This window comes from Petaurus breviceps, unplaced genomic scaffold (assembly GCF_028583685.1).
Source record: "Petaurus breviceps papuanus isolate PSGF00001 unplaced genomic scaffold, PetGlider_PUasm1.0 90825, whole genome shotgun sequence".
In the NCBI taxonomy this organism is placed as follows: domain Eukaryota; kingdom Metazoa; phylum Chordata; class Mammalia; order Diprotodontia; family Petauridae; genus Petaurus; species Petaurus breviceps.
Window position 1 is genome coordinate 9,425,461 of NW_027187353.1, and position 19,552 is coordinate 9,445,012.

Here is a 19,552-nt window from a genome sequence, read left to right on the forward strand (position 1 = left end):
GACACTTAACACAAAACTAGCCATGTGACTTTGGGCAAGTCACTTAACCCCAATTGCCCTACCTTCCCCCCTCCAAAAAAAAGTAAAAAAAAAAAGGAAAGAAAAATAATCCCAAGTTTAGGGAACCCAAGTTAAGAATACCTGTTCTAGAACGGTGTAGTTTATTCAAATTGAACATTAATATATATATATATGTCATATATAATATATTTATGGTTTTCTATAGCAGAATGTCATTCTCTAAGAAGTTTCAGAAGCAAAACTTTAACATACATTCTAGGTCTCTTAACTATTAGGTGCTGGTTACAGAAACAATGGAGACCTTGGGGGGCAAAATAACTCTTCTATCTTTGTATATACGATAAAGGAGAGAAAAGTGGGGAATAATTTTATATTCACCACAAATTTGGGGAAAGTAGATTTCAAAACAGAAATAGGATGTGTAAAATCCTATGGTCTAAAATTCTACTGAGGAAAGAAGCCCAGGGGGTATATCACAACATCAACAATATCTTAAATATGTTTTTATTGATGTATTTCTTTTTTTTTAAATAACCGGGGTTAAGTAACTTGCTCAAGGTTACACAGCCAGTTATTTCTGGGTGTGGTGCTAAGTATCTGAGCCCGGATTTGATCCCCAGGTCATCCCGACACTGGAGTCGGTGATCTTACTTGCTGAGCCACCTGGCCGCCCCGATGTATTTCTTTTAATAACACTGTGGTTTTTCCTTGTACCTTTCCCCTCTTCCTTCCAAAGAACCACCTAATATAGCATTTTAAAGACAAAGAAGAGGAAAAACCCAGAATAACTGAGAAACTGAAAAAGTATAAAATTTTATGCAAAATACATCATTCCTGCCTCACCAAATGGCTCAGTTAGGAATGTTTTTGCATATCTCTTATTTTGATACATTCCTGTTTTATATAAATCTTTAAGGAGGACTAGCACCTCTGGTGTGAGGACCTAGCAAGCCCTTTTTAGGGCTGTTTATCCACCTTTGGTGTCTATTTGGTACCCAGATATCATCTATGGCTCCAAGAAGATGTAACATGCACAGCAGAAATCATATTGGCAGATGGGCTAAACCAAATTGAGGGTAACTGATTGGCCTCAGACCTTGTGGTGAGTTAGAGGGCTATCTATCTCAAGCTTGTAAAAATTCCCCCTTGTGGAATGGGAGGATGAAAACAATTTGTTCCAACAGTCATGAAGGTGGCTGAAGCAGGTGCTGTGAGATGCTTAGAGCTTGGTCAAACATGGAAAACACCAAGGTTATCCACTGCACTGTGCTAGGCCATTGCTCGTTGTCTTGACTTTTGAGCTGCCAGTAGACTTTAATGATGCTGGAAGGGAGAGTAAAGCTGATGACTTTGTGCAACTCTGCTTCACTTCAATTCATGCAGGAGTCACAGCATCACCTTGTGATGTCATTGATCCTCTCTGAAGAATAAAGGATTAACAACAACAACAACTTTATAATATTCACTTTTGATTTTTGTGTTTCTGTGTGTGTGGTTGTTCTTTTTGTTAACAAGTTGTGTGTATTATTTTCTAGGCTATGCTTACTTCAATCTACATCAGTTTATGGAGATCTTTTCATGCTTCTCTGTATTCAGCATATTCGCCAATTTTTTTTTTTACAGCAAAGTAATATTCCATTGCATTCTTTACAACAATTTGTTTAGCCATTCCCCAATTAAAGGTCATCTGCTTTATTTCCAATTCTTTGGTACCATAAAAATGCTACTATATTTTGGTTTACATTGAAATTTCTTATCAACAGTCTCCTTGGGAACAATCTTGGTAATGGTATTTCTTAGTCAAAGGATATTGACATTTTGGTCATTTTGTATAATTTAAAACTATGTTTCAAAAGAGTTGCAATAATTCACAGCTCCACCAACAATGTGCTAATGCACCTGTCTTTCCACAACCCTTCCAATATTGAGTGTTGCCATCTTTTATTACATTTACTAATATGCAGAATATGAGGTGAAATCTCAAAGTTTTTCAATTTTCATTTCTCTATTAATGATTTGGGGTATTCTTGCATGTGGTTGTTAATAGTTTGCAATTATTTAAAGAAATTTTTTCATATATATACATATATGTGTATGTATACATATATGTATATGTATATTTATAAAAAGAAAGATATAGATACTTTGTTTTTGTTGTTGATGTAGCTATAGTTATTGCTATACAGAGATAAACATTTTATTTCTTGTGCATAATTCACATTTGAGGAACTTTGAGAGGTCATGACATTTGAAGAAAATGTCTAGTCTACTATTTTGTTTGTCATATGACCCAATCTAATTAAGTAGTCTATAAAATATAGAAAACACTGTTTGCTTTCCTATGATGTTTAATAAAGACTTCAGAGTTCCCAAAATTATTCATTATATTATTCACCAATATGCCTTCAGCATTGATTTAACTGCCACTAGGCACTCCAAGTATAAAAAAAGTTTTGATAATTCAAAGCTTGATTATTGCTATCATAAAATAAAACCATATAATTTTGTTTGCTGGTCTCAAGTAATACTTCCTTAGTGTAACTAAATACCCATTCAAAGGGGACATGTAAAGAAACCATGTATATTTGTTATTTTTGTAGAGTTAACATATATGATGGTAAAAGGCAAATTATATGCAATTTGCAGTTTATGTCTTTTTTATTTGTTTGTCTAATATGAATATGTTACTATTAATGGTTTAGAACAAAAAGAAAACATGTACAAAAATGCTAAACTTAGAGTGCATTGATGAGAGAGTAATTGAAGTCTCTGAATTAATGGAAATGTTAATTCTATTGAACTCTGCTCTGGTCATCACTTTCCATGAGACTTGTGGTCAAGTATTGTTACAACATTTTAAGAAGGTTTGTCACTGTAGATGCCTCATTTTGGCATGTGACTTCAAAATTTGTAAGGCAATGGCAATAGAACACAAGCACTGTCATGTCCTATCAATTTGAAAAGATCTTGGACAAGGTATTTTTGAAAGACTCAATGTGAGTCAAGGGATGGCCTAGCTAAGTAAAGAAATGCTGTTCACTAGTACCTTTTGTACCATCATGCTTTTTTTTGGACATGGTGACCCCTTCACACAATGGTGAATGATTGAAGAATCTGGAGAATTTTCATTTGGAAAAAAAACACGATGATTTATCTTTCTATAGTTGCTAATATAGATGTTTTGATGAAGAATAGTGAGATCAAGGAAGAGAGAACAAGCAATGACTGACAGATTAACACATATTCTTTGGTCTACTGATGCTGGCTTACTGGCGTTTCCATGAACAAGACACTCTATCTCTTATTTCCATGAATTTTCTATGACTGTCGTTTATGCCTATAATGCTCTCCTGGTTCAGCTACTGACCTCCCTCACTTCTTTCAAGTCTCAGCTAAAATTTCATCTTTTACTGGAAGTCCCCACAACTTCTCTTATCTATTATTTCCTATTGACCTTGTACATAGCATGTTTTGTATATATTTATTTGCAAATTGTCACTCCCATTAGATTGTAAACTCCTTGTGGTTTTTTGGCCTTTTTTAACTCCTATAAATTATCACAGTGTGTGATCCATAATAGGTGCTTAATATATGTTTATTGGTTGGTTGATTGGTTGACAGTTTCCTAGAGGCACACTAGCTCAAACCAAAGAACTTCCTAAGCACTTGGTGAAACCACAGAATGGGCACTCTAGTGAGGCAATAAGCATTACATGATTTGAGATTTTCTCAGAGACTATGAAAGACAAAAACCAAATATTTTAAGTTCATTCCTGCTTGAAATTATGAATTAGATGAGTTGACTGTAAATTTTCTCCTAGCTTTCAGATTTTACAATTTTGTGTCAGCTGTTTCATTGTACACAGAACATCTCTTAGGGACTGTTTCACTTGTCCATTTCTTTCTTTTTCTTTTTTTTTTTGTTTTGCAGGGGGGAAGGCAGGGCAGGTGTTAAGTGATTTGCCCAGGGTCACATGGTTAATAAGTGTGTCAAGTGTCTGAGGCCATATTTGAACTCACTTCCTCCTGACTCCAGGGCTGGTGCTCTATTCACTGCACCAGTTAGATGACCCTCACCTGACCATTTCTTAAAGTAAAAGTAAACGCGTTCAAGAAAGGAGTTATGACAGTATTCAGAATGGTTGCCTCTCCATTACTGCCTAATCTATTAGCTTGCTTTGGTAACACATACAAGAAAATAGTGCTTCCATAAAGAGATAAGAACACTTAAGTAAAAGTTGCTTAGTGGTTTAGGAAGTATGGTTGTCTTCCACAAAAGAGAAGCTGCTAAAGAAAAAAAAATGCAGTAGTTTGTCCATGTAATAGTGATAACCACCATGTTTCCTGTCAGGGACATGAAGTACAAGAATAAATGGACCTTGGGTGTGGCTAGATGGCACAGTGAATAGAGCACTGGCCCTGGAGTCAGGAGGACCTGAGTTCAAATCTAGCCTCAGACACGACATACTTACTAGCCATGTGACTTTGTGCAAGTCCCTTAACCCCAATGGCCCTCCAAAAAACAAACAAACAAAAAGAATAAATGGACTTCAAAGAGGAATTTCCCCAAGTGTTCTGAATACAGGAAATCCCTCTAGGAGGAAATCCTGGAGAGTAATCTCATTCCCCTTTTTTACCATCTCTTCTTTTTCTTTAAATTTTGCTTTTTGGAGGACAATTGGGGTTAAGTGACTTGCCCAAGGTCACACAGCTAGTTTTTGTGTTGTGTCTGAGGCCAGATTTGAACTCAGGTCTTCCTGACTCCAGGGCCGGTGGTCTATTCACTGTGCCACCTAGCCACCCCAATCATCTCTTCTTTTTGACCTGTAAAAACTAAAGGTCATAGCCTGTGAATGGTAACATTGAACTTGAAGTTAGTCTCAACACTTATTTTGTTATTTCTGTTGTCTTATTGCATAAGATTCAAACATAAGCACAGGAAGAGGCTGCTTATAAAAATGGACTGACGAATCTTCTATTTCTGATGGAAAAGAATCTGGAATTCAAAGTTTTAAATTCAAATGTTTAAAGAAATATATTATTATTATTATTTTACATGGAACTGGGAAATAAGATATTCAGGCACTGGGGTATGGATATGCATCTTGTTCTATCAGAAAGTTGGAGGGGAAATGGGAGAGGATATAGGAGAGAGAATATTGGGGGAGGGAGTATACAGTGGGATTGCTGTTTTAGGGTGGTGGGTAGGGGAAAGAGGGGGAGGGAATTTGTAACTCAAAATCTTGTGGAAATGACTGTTGTAAATCAAATATAAACATAAAATTTAATTTAAAAAAAAGAAATAAGAGGCTCCTGTGTTGTCATCCTGGCTCTATTTCCCACTACCTCATGTGACCTTTGCTAACTCAATTCATATCACTAGGGCTCAGTTTCCTTACTTAGAACAAAGGATAAACAACAAAATTAAAGAGTTAGGCTAGGAGATGATAACTAAGGTCCCTTGAAGTTCTTTCAATCCTGAAATCCTACACAGGGGTTCCAAACCTTGAATTTGTTTGGGATCTTTTTTTTTACAAATATTTTCATAACTACATTTCAATATAAGTGGTTTTCTTTGTAATACTATGCATTTTATGTATTTAAAACATTATTATGAGAAGAGGTCTATAGGTTTCACCAGACTGCAAAAAGACACACACACACACACACACACACACACACACAAAGTTAAGACTCTTTGTCCTAGAAGAGTAAAGCATCAAAAGAAATGGAAATAATAGGTGGAACATTTTTTTTCCTTTTATTATCTTTGTATGTGGTAGTGTGGGGGATTAAAGGAGGAAGGGATTGATGCTCTCCTATTCCAGGAATTGTGGAAAGAAACCTCTAGTAATCTGAAAAAAAAGACCCAACCTGATTACCTCCAGTAGTGGTACCTAAAGAGCCTGAGAAAAAAATAAGTATCAAAGAAATTGTGTTTTGTCACAATTATAGAAAAGAACCCTGAAATGGTATTGTATTTCAATTTTAATCTGTACCTCCTGTGCAACAGGAAAGTCAGGAAATGCTGCCCTGTAAAGTAGTTGTCTTAAATATAGGGTATATGATATACATTAGTGTATAGGAAGAAAATATTAGAATTTCTATTTTCATTAAGTTTTTTTCTCTTAAAAGTAAGAAAAAATTAAACTTTACTAATATTTAATATTTGAATGGAAACTGGCATTCTCACTATGTCTCTATGTCAGATATTTTATGTACAATATTCAAGGAATGATGAAGGAAGAGGAGAAATTATACAGTTGTAAAGGGGTTATTAATAGTGTCTTCATTTATTTTTAGGGTATTGTGATGTAATGTAATTTGTAAGTGCTGGGTTGAGTGAGTATGTGAATTATATAATCTGTTTAACTAGACTAACCTTCACAAAGGACAGCTAGGTGGCAGTGGGTAGAGTGCTGGGCCTGGAGTCATGAAGAATCATCTTCCTGAGTTCAAATCTGGCCTCAGACACTTACTAGCCATGTGACCCTAGTCACGTCACTTAACCTTTTTTGTCTCTGTTTCCTCCACTGTAAAATGAGCTGGAGAATGAAATGACAAACCATTCCAATATCTTTGCTGAATGGGATCACAAAGAGATAGAAAGATGTATAGAATAATTTTACATATTCATACTATTTTTGTCTAATGGAAGCCATCTCTGGGAGACAGGGGGAGAGGAAGGAATAAAACAAAATAAAAAGAAATAACTTTGTTTTATATTTAAAATGAATAACAAGTCATACATAATAGATTTGCAGTTTTGTGTGTAATCATCTTTTTTATTATACTACATTATGGAAATGCTTGTTTTTTTCCATAAACTAAAAATACAAGAAAGTTAAAATAATTAAAAATTATAATAATAAAGAAATTTATCCTTTACAAAAATACATAAGTGGCTTTAAAAGATTCAGCCATTCTGGAAGGCAATTTTGTCTAGACCGTGCATACCAAAAAATTGAAAATTGAGGGATGCCCATCAATTGGGGAATGGCTGAACAAGATGTGGTATATAAATGTAATGGAATACTATTGTCAAATAAGAAATAATGAGCAGGATGATTTCAGAAAAAAAACCTGGAAAGATTTGTATGAACTGATGCAAAGTGGAATGAGCAGAATCAAGAAAACATTGTATACAGTCACATTGAAATTCTGTGATGATCAACTATGAATGACTTAGCTCTTTTCAGCAATACAATGATCCAAGACTATTACAATGGACTCATAATAGGAAATGTTGTCCACATCTTCCACAGGGAAAGAACTGATGAATTCTGAATGCAGATCAAAACATACTATTTTCACTTTCTTTTGTATATTTTCCCTGTGGTTTTTGCCTTTTGGTCTGTTTTTCATTCACAACTATGACTAATATGAAAATATGTTTTACATGACTGAACATATATAGCCTATATCAAATTGCTTACAATTCCAGGAAGAGGGGAGGGGAGAGAGGAAGGGAGAAATTTTTAATATCAAAAATTTTGTAAAACTGAATGCTAAAAATTTTCTTTACCTATAATTGGAAAAAATAAAGTACTGTTAAACTACAAAAGCAAAAAAAAGTTCTTAATTTTGATAGCATTTTCATTTTTATTTTATTGGTTAGACTCAGGTATGGGTGCTGAATATTCCTCCAGTAATTAAAATTTTTCTTTGTTTTTAAAGGCAAATTTGGAATGAATCCCCTACAACTATTTTTTGGGGGATATATTATTAGATTTACTCCAGGAATATTTTATGCAATTTACACTTATATGGGTTGAAATTTCCTCTTATAATATTGCATCTTGGATTTTGTTATGATTATTCAGAAATGCTATTGAGTTTTGAGAGCTTATTTTATAGCTTGAAAAATTACTGAAGCTATTGCCTTAATTAGTGTCTTTTTTAATTCCACAGGATGCTCTAAACAAACTGTTATGCCATCAGTAAACAGATGTAGCTATCTCCTCTCACCATTTTTATACCTTTAATTTTCCCTCTCTTCTCTTGCTGCTACTCTAGAACTAAATTACATAATTGTGGCAAAAGTGGATATCTGCAAAATTGCAAAAGTGGATATCTTATACTACATAGGGACAAACAATAACAACATCTCTATGGTTAGGGTTGTTCAGTAATCATGACTTTAAGTCCAATTAAGTGGAAAGATAATTCCTAGAAAACTTTTAGGACTTAGTCGTCAATGAGATAGATGTGGCTAAGAGTAATATCTACTTCCCCAAGACTAGGTTAAATTCTCTTTGAGAAGAAAAGGAAACTTTAGACTGAATTCATCCAGGAAACTGAAGCCTGAGCTTTTAAGTAGTTTCTTTATAGCCTAAGGAATAAAAAGTCACATCCAGGAGGAGCTGGAGCTCTTCATGCCTGACCCCCTCTGCTGACTCAGTGTGCCTTGATCACAAATACAAGGCAGAATGACTTTAGACAACTGAATCAATTTTGTACCTTTGGAGATACAGTACAGTTTCTTTGTTATTAGGGAAACTAGGTTCATTCTATTGTTATATGGTTTAGCAATATCTCATTTCATTCCAAACTGGAGCCTAAACCACCACATTGGCCTTACTCGGAACTCACAGATCACTCTATACCACACAAACCTTGAAATTACCTTGTCACAACACACACACACAACCGCTATGAAAAAATTAATTAATCAACAAGCATTTATTAGGAGCTTACTAAGTGAAAGGAACACTGGACCTTTATAGAAATAATGTCCAGAATATTTACATTTTCAGGATATGTGAACATCCGTAGATATTAGCACACAGGAAACATGTGATAGGGGAACCATACATAGAGTCATGTCATGCCTCTAACAAGGCAAAACTACCGATAGGTTCAATACATGTCATCCCACTGCTCTCAGCTGGACCGATTCCTTGACATGTTATGTTTTCTGTTTCTCCAGGAGGTAAGGTGTCTTCCTGTGCCTGAGGTTTGAGTCTGCTCTGGGGTCATGCCTTTAGGTCCTCCACCTAGTGGAGGTGAGAATCTTAGTAAACCTCTTCTGTGAAGAGGAATCTACAGTTCTCTTCAGCCAGCATTGTCTTCCAGTATTTATGAAACCCTCTTCTCCTTATATAGGGCGCCTCCAGAAGATACAGATGTCTAGACTGAAACTTATGTCCTTCTAATATATGTCTCTCTCAACTTCTTTTAACTTAGCTGAACTCTCCAGTGAATTGAGCCATGCTGAAATGCCTCTTTTTTTCTTGTTGTTATCTCTCCCTGGGCCTTTCAGTTCGACCACTGGCCAAGCTGATCCTGGTGCAATATCCACCCACTGCTTCTGGTTCTTTCTCATGGAACCAAATAAAACGATTTTATTCTCTCCTTCATGGGATGGCATATCAGATGCTTGAGCACAGCTATCACATGCCCTGTGAGTCTTCTTTTGTGCAGACAGTCAGGTGGTACAGTGAATAGGGTGGTGGACCTGGAGTCAGGAAGACCTCACTTCAAATCTGGTCTCTGATATTTAGTGTGTGATGGAAGGTTATTGTGATCATCAAATAAGCTCATATTGGTATACAGCTTAGCATACTGGTTAGTTTTATATAAATGCTTATTCCCTACCCCTCCTCACCCCAGCACAGATTAAACATCCCCACTTTCTTCTACCTATCTTTATATGGGATGCTATTCACTTTTTAACTCTCCTGGTTGACCTCTGCATGTTTTTCAGCTTCTCAATATTCCTCCCAAACTGTGAACTTAAGAACTGAACACAATAGTTCAGATGTGATCTGATCAGGGTAAACTATTAAGGGGCCACCACCTCCCTTTTTCTGGAAAGCTCTATGTTTACCTCCATTAAATTCTCTTATCCTTCTTAGCATGTCTATCACTGAGCTAGACCTGGGGAAGTGGGATATAAAGAGAAAATGAAACAGTCCCCACAGTGACAGAGTTTAACTTATATTAGGGCAAACAACACGTATTCATGTAAGAATATTCAAAATGTGTGCAAAGTAAATAGAATGGAATATTTGGAGGTATATGTGACACCTTCAGCTGGGTGCACCATGAAAGGAATGAGAGAGGAAGGTTTATTTGAGCTTATCTTTGCTAGAAAATGGGGATGCTTGGGTGTAGAGGTGCATGTATAAAGGACACATTACCTTATAAAGTAAATTTATTTTCAATTACTGAGAGTTATTTTGTGTAGAAAGCAATAAGAAATTCTTTGAAGATCTAGAGGGCAAAATAAAACCAGTTCAGATTTTCCCAGGGACACACCGGCTTGGTGTCTATCTAGTGAAGCAATGAATTTCCTTAAATGAGAGATTTTCATAGAGAGTATGGAATACCCTTGAGGATTTTAGAGATGTTGGGTATTTTGAAGAGAGAATTCATGTCTCAGATTATGAGTTGGACAAGATAAGTTGTAAATGTGGCCAAATCTAAGTTTCTACAATTCTATCTTAACAATTTAATTTTGTACAGAGCATCTTTTAAGGCCTGTTTTACCTGCTTGTTTCTTAGAGTGTAAATGAAGGTGTTCAGAACAGGGGTTGCCGTGGTATTCACAAGAACTAACTCTCCGTGGGTATCTAACCTATTAGCTTGTTTTAGTATCCCATACATAAAAATGGAGCTTCCACATGTTACAGAGAGGACAATGAGATGGGAAGAGCATGTGGAAAAAGCTTTCTGTCGCCCTTTGGCTGAAGGGAGATGTGCTATTGTTTTTATTATATTGATATAGAATACGACAGATATAGCAAGAAAAGAGAGAACAATAAACATAGCAAAGAAAAAGCCCAATGATTCCACCTCACTAGCATCAGAGGATGAGACATGGGTAAGAGGACCCAGATCACAGAAGAAATGATGAATGTTATTAGGTTCACAGAATGATAAGGCAGACATCTTTAAGGTCAGACTGAAGATGAGAACAAAACCCAAAATATAGTAGTATAAAACCAGCAGGAAACAGACCCTCTTGTTCATGTTGCTATGGTAAAGAAGTGGGTTACAGATTGCAATGTACCTATCAAGAGATAATACACTCAATACAAATAAACCTGTTGATGCCCAAAAATGAAGAAAAAGAATTGCATAAGACATGCTGCAAAGGAGATTGTTTGTGCACCAGCGAGAAAGATGGTCAGGAGCCTGGGAATAATGGTATTTGGAATAATACAATACAGCAGCCTTGCAGAAGAGAGAAATTACTGAGAAGGAAGTACATGGGTACCTGGAGACAGTGCTCAATCCATGTGAGAATGACAATGACTGTGTCTCCTGTCATGGATACTGAGTATAGCACCAAATGGAGCACAAGAAGGAGCCTGCCCAGGTGCTGGACAGCAGGGAAGCCCTCCACGATGAACTCAACGGTTGTTTCATTGCTTTTCTTCCTTCTCTGAACTATAAAAATCACATGTAATGAATAGCAATAGGGAACTTTAGTTGTCTCTCCCATGTTGTTATATTGTTTTTTAAGCTAATGCTACAATTAAATGTGAATACAGGAGGAGGAAATTTAACCAAATAAAAAGAAAAGCTCTCTTGACTATAGAAGTCATTCATCTTCATTTAAGGACTCAGCATTGCCACCCAGGACTCCCCTTCTCTCAGGTCAATTTATATTCCCTTAGTTGTACAGATACAGTTTTATTTACATTTTGTTGTCTTACTGACAGTTTCAACCTTTTGGTCTCTTAAGGTCTTTCTGGGAAGGAGTTATATGTCTAGGAGGAAAGGAGCATGTCACTTATACAGGAACTGGGCCATTTCCCCAGGAAATGAAATCCTCTGAGAGTGCAGGGATGTTAAGGCCTGTGTAAAATTCTGTTTCAGTGATGGAATAAAGAAGGCCCAGAAGAGATCATTCAGAATTATATTCAGAAACAGTCCATCTTCATAGAGTATATCTTTGTGGAGGGAAAAATCAAGAAACCACCAGATAAGAAATCCCTCCCTGTTCCCAGAGTTTCACTAACTCATTGAAGACATAGATTTTTGGAGACTTCACACCAGTATTCAGGAGTATGATCACAGCTAAATCAGAGACCTTAACAAATCAATTTGGGAATTGTTGTTCACTTAGAAAAATATGAAAAAATGACTTTAAATATAATGTTTTAATTTTTTTACATGTAAATATACCAGAAATAATCAAAACACCATTAAATCAATGTAGACGTTTACTAACTGCCTGTCATCTGTGAGATACTGTATTAGGTGCTGGGACTACACTAAGACCTATTAACCAAGACCTATTAGCAAAATCATTGCAGCTTCTCAGCAGATATACATTCAGTGAACTTTCTTCACCCTACAGATTTTTTCTTTACTATACAGGATCATTTATTTACAGTTAGAAGAAGGGATCTTAGAGGTCTAGTTGAATTCCATTTTATTGAAGAGGAAATTGATACCCCAAGAGGTTAAGTGACTTGCCCATGGTTCCCTCTTATCAATTCCTTTTGTAGTTGTTTTAGTTGTTTTTCAGTCATCTGTGACTCTTTATGACACCATTTGGAGGTTTCTTGGCAAAGATACTAGAGTGGTATTCCACAAGTGATAAATAGTCAAAGAAAATGAACAGGCAGTTTTCAGATAAAGAAGTCAAAGTACTGGTGAAGCAAGTATTCACACTAATGAAACCGCAGAATCTTGAAGTATTAAAATAAAGAACCCCCCCCCCCCCAAAAAAAAAGATCCTGGAGTAGTTTGCCATTTCCTTCTCCAGCTCATTTTACAGATAAGGAACTCAGGCAAACAGGATTAAGTAGTTTGCTTGGATTCACATAGCTAGTAAGTGTCTGAGACTGGATTTGAACTCAGGAGGAGGAGTTTTTCTGACTTTAGGCCTGGAACGCTATCCACTTCAACACCTGGCACCTAGCCACTTTTATCATTACACTTTTAAAAACATCTTCGCAATAGCAAAGGCTAATGGTAGCCATTTTTTTTGTCAAACCCATATATCCAAGGCTATTTATAGTCCTTAGAAAAACCAAAGTCACAGGGTTTTAATTACATTTTAGCCTTAGACTTTGATCCAAGGATAGCTCAAACAAATTGTTAAAGATCTGGGAATTTTAATGGGAAAGAATGACTTGCCTCCCCCATGTCTGTAATGCCTCACCCCAACTTTATATATGCTTAGAGCAATATCCAGTTTATTTCTTGCTTGCTCAGAAGTAAGGAGAAGACCTCATGTTGCATGTGTTTCACAAGGAGATTATACCTCTCCTAGTTCAATTGATTTCTTTCTCTTTTCCATAATTTCTCCAATTAAATATTTTTCTCTAATCTTTTGCATTACTATTCTGGAATTACATTCTCAAGCCATTGACCTTGACTTTGGGACGTGTCTTCCTCTAATTTATTTATTGTTGTCAAGTAGAAAATCTTAGAGCCATTAGATAAATTCAAAATATTCAGGGAAGTAATGAGGTTAAATAAGAACAAAGAATAGAAGAGCCTAAAATCAATGGAGATTTGTTTGAAATGACTAGTTTTTTTTTTGAAACTGGCAATTGAACTAGCAAGATTTTCTTATACCTTCTTTTTTTTTTTTAGTAGTTTGAGGACTTATTAACACAAAAATGTACAAAGCTTTTTCCTCATTTTCTTCACTCCTCAGTCTAGGTTTTGGATTGGTGACCTTGATGGCTAGCTGAGTGGCTTTCTCAATGATATCTTTCTGATTCTTAGAGGAAGCATTGTGAAAAATCTCAGCACAGTAATATTTGTTGCACATCAGGAGCACTTCCAGCTCTTTGACATTGTGCACCGATAACTTCCTGGATCCACTTGGTAATGTGTTTTGTCTTAAAGCTTCCATAATCAATATCGAGCATCAAGATCTGTCCCTTAAATCGTCTTCACACACTGTTGTCAATCCCCTTGGTTTATGCCACTTTCTCTTGATTTTGACTTATGTTTGACTGATGTCAGATGAACTTTTTTGTCCTCTTCTTGATGATTCGTCATGAGGGGTTTGAGGGCAGGCATGGTGCTGGTGAAGAGACTGCTGCCCTTTCCCAAGAAGCACTGAGAGAAAAACACCTTGATTGTTTAACATTGTATTGGCTTTCAGGGCCAATATGACAAAGAAAAGTCAGGGACTTACCTGAGTTCTCCCAAATTCCCTTCCAAACAACTTTAGAATAATGCTTCAAAATGAATTCTAGAGTGGCAGAACTATATCCCACAGAGTGATGATGGGCCTGAATCTGAGTGTTTCTTTAGTGTTAAAAAAATACCATAATTAACATGAACTATCATAGATATAGGAAAAATTGGGAAACTATTGTAATTTTTATCTAACTTTTGACACCAAGAATAGATAGATGTATTAATTTGGTAGAACACACTTTGATGGACACACATGATACTCCTCAGAAAGGACATCTCTCATGATAAAAAAGTAAAATGAATGTTAGTCTTGCCTGTGTGGAAGCCAGTAATGACCTTCCTGCTCCCATATAGTCAGTTACTATTTTTCTTACCTCTTATATTAAGGGTTTCCATGGGCTGCCTGGAGAAAAAGCTATTATTGAAAGTAGTATGAGGTACACAGGGCTGGAGATGAGCAGTATAAGTCAAGTACCTTATTTCTCAAGGTCCCAAATACCCAAACAAATGATCACTACATCTCAGTGTTATACTCAAAGTGTTCTTATAGGGATACAGCTGGGAAATGAGCTAAGACTAGAATAGGTTGAAGGGCTAGACCAGGGGTGGGGAACCTGTGCCCTCAAGACCACCTATAACTCTCTAAGTCCTCAAGTGTAGTCCTTTGACTGAATTCAAATTTCCCAAAACACATCCTTCCTTTGGGATTTGTTCTGGGAAGTTAGGATTCAGTCAAAGGGTCACACTTGAGGACTTAGAAGGCCACATATGGCCCTGGGGCCACAGCTACCCCACCCCTAGGCTAGACTAACCAAATTGTCTTTCTAGTAGTCAGATTTGGTCCCCAGTTCTTTAGTCAATAGTTACATAATAGAAGTAAAGGAGGAGAAAACAAATCTTATAGCTGAGAAAAGTGGAAAGTACTTCTAAACTACAAACTGAGATGTAAAGACCTGAGATCCAAGTTTGGATATATCCTTAAAAAATCTGCCTTCTAAAAGCCGTTACACCTTTTAGGTTCTTCATCTGTGAAATTAAAGATAAAAGTTTGTATTCTTTAGCCAGGATTTATAGGTTGTCCCCTTAATAACTTTATACCAAAGAGTAATTAAAATGTAATTAAAGAGTAATAAAATGGGGTGACTAGGTGGTGCAGTGAATAAAGCACTGGCCCTGGAGTCAGGAGGATCTGAGTTCAAATTCAGCCTCAGACACTTAACACTTACTAGCCATGTGACATTGTGCAAGTCACTTAACCCCAATTGCCCTGTCCTTCCCCCCTCCAAAAAAAAGGAGTAATTAAAATGAGCTAAAATAAAGGATGACTGGATCCAAAGTCAATGGGGATTCTCTAGAAGCAGTTAGGAGACCGACTACTTTTGGAAATGGGAAATAGCAGCAGCATGACAGGTTTTATACTTTTTATTTGTGGTTATATCTGTTCTCCATTTCCCATATTCTGTCAAGGTACCTAGTAGAATATAATTGCCCAGGGGATCTGTTAAATCCAAAATTGAAGTTGAAAGTCTAGGAGAAAAAGTTTCTAATAAATGATCTGTTTTAGTTGTTTTTCAGTCATGTCCAACTCTTCATTACCTCCTTTTTGGAGGTCTTGGCAAAGATACTGGAGTGTTTTGCCATTTCTTTTTCCATCTCATTTTGTAGATGAGGAAACTGAGACAAACAGGGTTAAGTGACTTGCCCAGGATGACACAGCTAGTAAGTGTATGAGACCGGATTTGAACTCAGGTGTTCTTGAGTCTAAGCCTGGCATTCTATGCACTGTGCCAACTAGTTACTCAATGAAGTATTTATTTGACCTTAAAAACTATTGCTTTCAAATACTCTTCTTGGTGGATAGTGGCTTAAATAAAACCAATTAGCACTAGCAACCCAACTAATAGTACTAACCTTGTCTCCTTGAACCTTGCTCATTCATCATCTTCAAGCCACTTTAAGGCCATTTCTGTCATCTGGTTGCTTTTGTAGTTCTCTGTTATCATAATCCCCAGATATCTCCAGTTTTATCTGATCCTTTTGCAATAACTAGCTTGTATCTCCTTATGTTGCACTATCTTTGTCAAGACCTTAATCATCTCTCATTTTGCCTATAGATGTCTGATGGTGGACAGTGACAAATGTATCTCTGATACCACAGGGCTCAGAAACATAAATGAGAGGGAAAAAAACGAGAGGAAATGGTGGTTACTGAAGCAGAAAGTGGCAAATACCTACCCCCCATGCCAGATTGATGCACTACTTTAAAGAAAAGAAACCTTGAATGATGCTTTCCACTGCTGTTACTGTCCTTCATCCCTCTGCACTGTAAAAGTCTGAAGCAGCTGCTGGAATATCATCTCCCAGAATCCATTTCATTTTTTTTCTTACACTGATTAAATGTATACCAAATTTTATAAAATGTACTAAGGATGTTTTTTGAAACATAATGATCTTGAAAATAAATTTGTCTTTCAGCTTTCAATTTTTTTCCATTTATATAAAGATTTAATAATGAAAATACAGTTATTATTCTGCAAGTTTTTGCTCCTAGTTCTGCCTTCTGGGGTCGTACAAAGCAAATCTAATCTCTTTTCAATATTTCAGTTCTTTAAGTATTTGAAGGAAGTGGTCATATCCTCTCTAAATCCCAGGCAAACATTTCTAGTTCCTTCAAATGACCCTTACTTAGCAACTTCAAGTACCCTTACCACCTTGTTCACTACCATCTGAAAACATTCTATTTTCTTTTTGGTCTTTTTAAAATGTAGAGGTGATAATTTAATGATATACTTTACATCATGGGTTCTTAACGATATTTTTTGGGTGTGTTATAGACACCTATAGCAATCTGGAGAAGCTTATGGAATGTTTCTCTCTCTTTAAAAAATATTTACTCTTAGTTTACAAAATCCAGTTCCACAAACTTGTAAGTTCCAAATTTTCTCCCCTTCTCTCTCCTCCACCCTTACCCTCTTATGCAGCATGCAATCTGATATAGGTTCTACAAATACCTTCACATTAAACATTAGTCAAGTTGTAAAGGAAGATTATAACCAATGGAATGAACAATGAGAAAAGAAACAAAAAAAAAGCAAAAAAGAGAGAAAGCAAATAGTTTCCCTCAATCTGAATTCAGACTCTGTAATTCTTTATGTAGATGTGGATATCCCTTTCCATCATGAGGCTTCTGGAGTAGTCTTATAGCCTTCCATTGCTGAGAGGAGCACAGTCTATCAAAGTTAGTCATCATAGATATGCTGTCAGTAATTGTGTGCAATGTTCTCCTGGTTCTGCTCCCCTCACTCAGCATCAGTTTATATAAGTCTCTCCAGGTTTTTATGACTGTTTCTCTTTTTAAGGTCAAAATGGACAAATGCTTCATTTTTATATTTATTTTTCCTCAATTAGATTTAAATTTTTCAACATTTATTTTTTTTTAATTTTGATCACTAAATTCTCTCCTTTCCTTCCTTCATTCCTTCTCCCTCATTGAGAAGACAATCAATTTAATATAGATTTAATTTGAACAGTTATACAAAACACATTTCCATCTTAGCCATGTTGTGAAAGAAAACAGAGACAAAAAAAGAAAAATAAAGAAAGTTTAAAAAAATGTTCTGCGATCAGCATTCCAACTCCACCAGTTCTTTCTCTGGAGATAGATGGCATTTTTTCATCTTAAGTCTTTTAGAATTGTCTTTGCGATGATTAAAAAATTCCAAGAGACCACTTAGTTTCTGGATAAATTAAAATCAGTTTTATTGACTACATCTAGAAAGTAGTCAACAAAAATAGGTTCACTACTTCTTTGGTAGCCAAAGAGATCAAACCACTTGAATCTTTGATATTTATAAAAATATTTTGAAAAGGGATCACTAAGGAGGAAAACCAGCTCTGATTGGTCAACAAGACAGCGAATATTATAATAATGGGAGGTGGATTGTATATTAAAATGAAGGTCTTGACTTGGAACACCCAAATCTTGACTCAAGGAGACTTAATAATTTCCATATCATCCATCTATATCATTTCCATATCATTAAAAGGGGAAATCAATACTTCTCAGAATTGTCTCAGCAAACACAAGGAGAAGGAATGCATCCATTAGCCTAGAATTAGAATTTCTTTTACAGTCTGATGAAATCTTAACGTGGTTAATTTTTGTTTTTTTTGCCATTTGGAGGGCAATTGGGGTTAAGTAACTTGCCCAAGGTTACACAGCTAGGTTTTTTTTTTTGTGTGGGTGTTAAGTGTCTGAGGCCAGAACCGAACTCAGGTCCTCTGACTCTGGGGCCGGAGTTCTTACACACTGTGCCACCTAGCTGCCCCAACCTGGGTAAATTTTTAAGAGATATTTCCCACTGTGGTTGATTTCTGGATGAGGAAGTAAAAAAGGGGAAAAAAACCTTTGTACTAATTCAATACAAGAGAGAAATACAATTCAATACAATACTAATTAAATACAAGAGAGAAATATTAATTTTCACATTTTTGATCACTTTATGGCCGAGAATAGCTATTCACAGTTGAGCATCATACAGTAATGCTGTTACTGTGTACCATGTTCTCCTGGTTCATCACTACACAGATGCTTCTATATTGCAAGCATGACACACATATTCATAGATGTATATAAAAGATGATGGAAGAAGTAGATATCAATATAAAAGTTATGACTCAAAGGTGGCTGTTCCTCATTTGGAAGATTGAAAACATTTCTTCATAGCCTGAACATCATAGGCAAAGCTGCTTGAAATAATACTGGAATTGTATTTGCTACTTTGGGAATTGGCATTCCTTTTCTAGAATTAACATAAACTATTTCACAATTAGAGAAAGAAGATGAGCCTATGAAAGTTCACAAGTGAAGAAGTTCTTAGATATTACCTTCAACTTGATGTTCTCTATAATTCTTGGCAGCAGAATTACTCACTTGGTCAAACTGTTCTTTCCACATAGACAAGCACACAGAAGCACACGTATCATATTTTTCTCCTTTTTGGCAAGAGCTATGTACCAAAGAGGCATTTAGGTATTTGTCATTTGAGTGTATCAAATGAGATAATAATTGTAAAGCACTTAACACAATGCCTGAAACACAGTAAATGCTATATGTGTGTTAGTGATTTTGATGATGATGATGATGATGGAAAGGGATTTCCTGGGCGGTGGGAAGGATACAATAACACTCTATACTTTTTTCCACGAAAATTAATACAAAGAGGTTTCTTATTATCTGGATTTGTGGAATGCCTTTTCTACTTGTAGAAACCTTCTGGTTTCCAAATGAAGGTGACATAAAATTTCCCATTCAATTCAACAAATGTTTATTAAGTATTATTGACGTACTATATGAAAAACACTTGCTGGGCATTAGGCATACATGAAATTAGACATACAAGATGAAAGATAAAAC

At 35.9% G+C, this 19,552-nt stretch overlaps 1 long non-coding RNA gene and 1 pseudogene across 1 annotated transcript in view; one reads left to right on the plus strand and one right to left on the minus strand.

Annotated features, from left to right (window-relative positions):
• Positions 1 to 16,654, plus strand: part of LOC138148552 (uncharacterized) — a 57,643-nt gene extending 40,989 nt beyond the window's left edge. Inside the window, exon 2 of the long non-coding RNA XR_011165086.1 lies at positions 16,251 to 16,654. This is a non-coding gene — a long non-coding RNA (uncharacterized lncRNA). The remainder of the gene's footprint in view (positions 1 to 16,250) is intronic.
• On the minus strand, positions 9,520 to 12,640 carry LOC138148699 (olfactory receptor 6C3-like; annotated as a pseudogene).
• Positions 16,655 to 19,552: the final 2,898 nt, after the last annotated feature.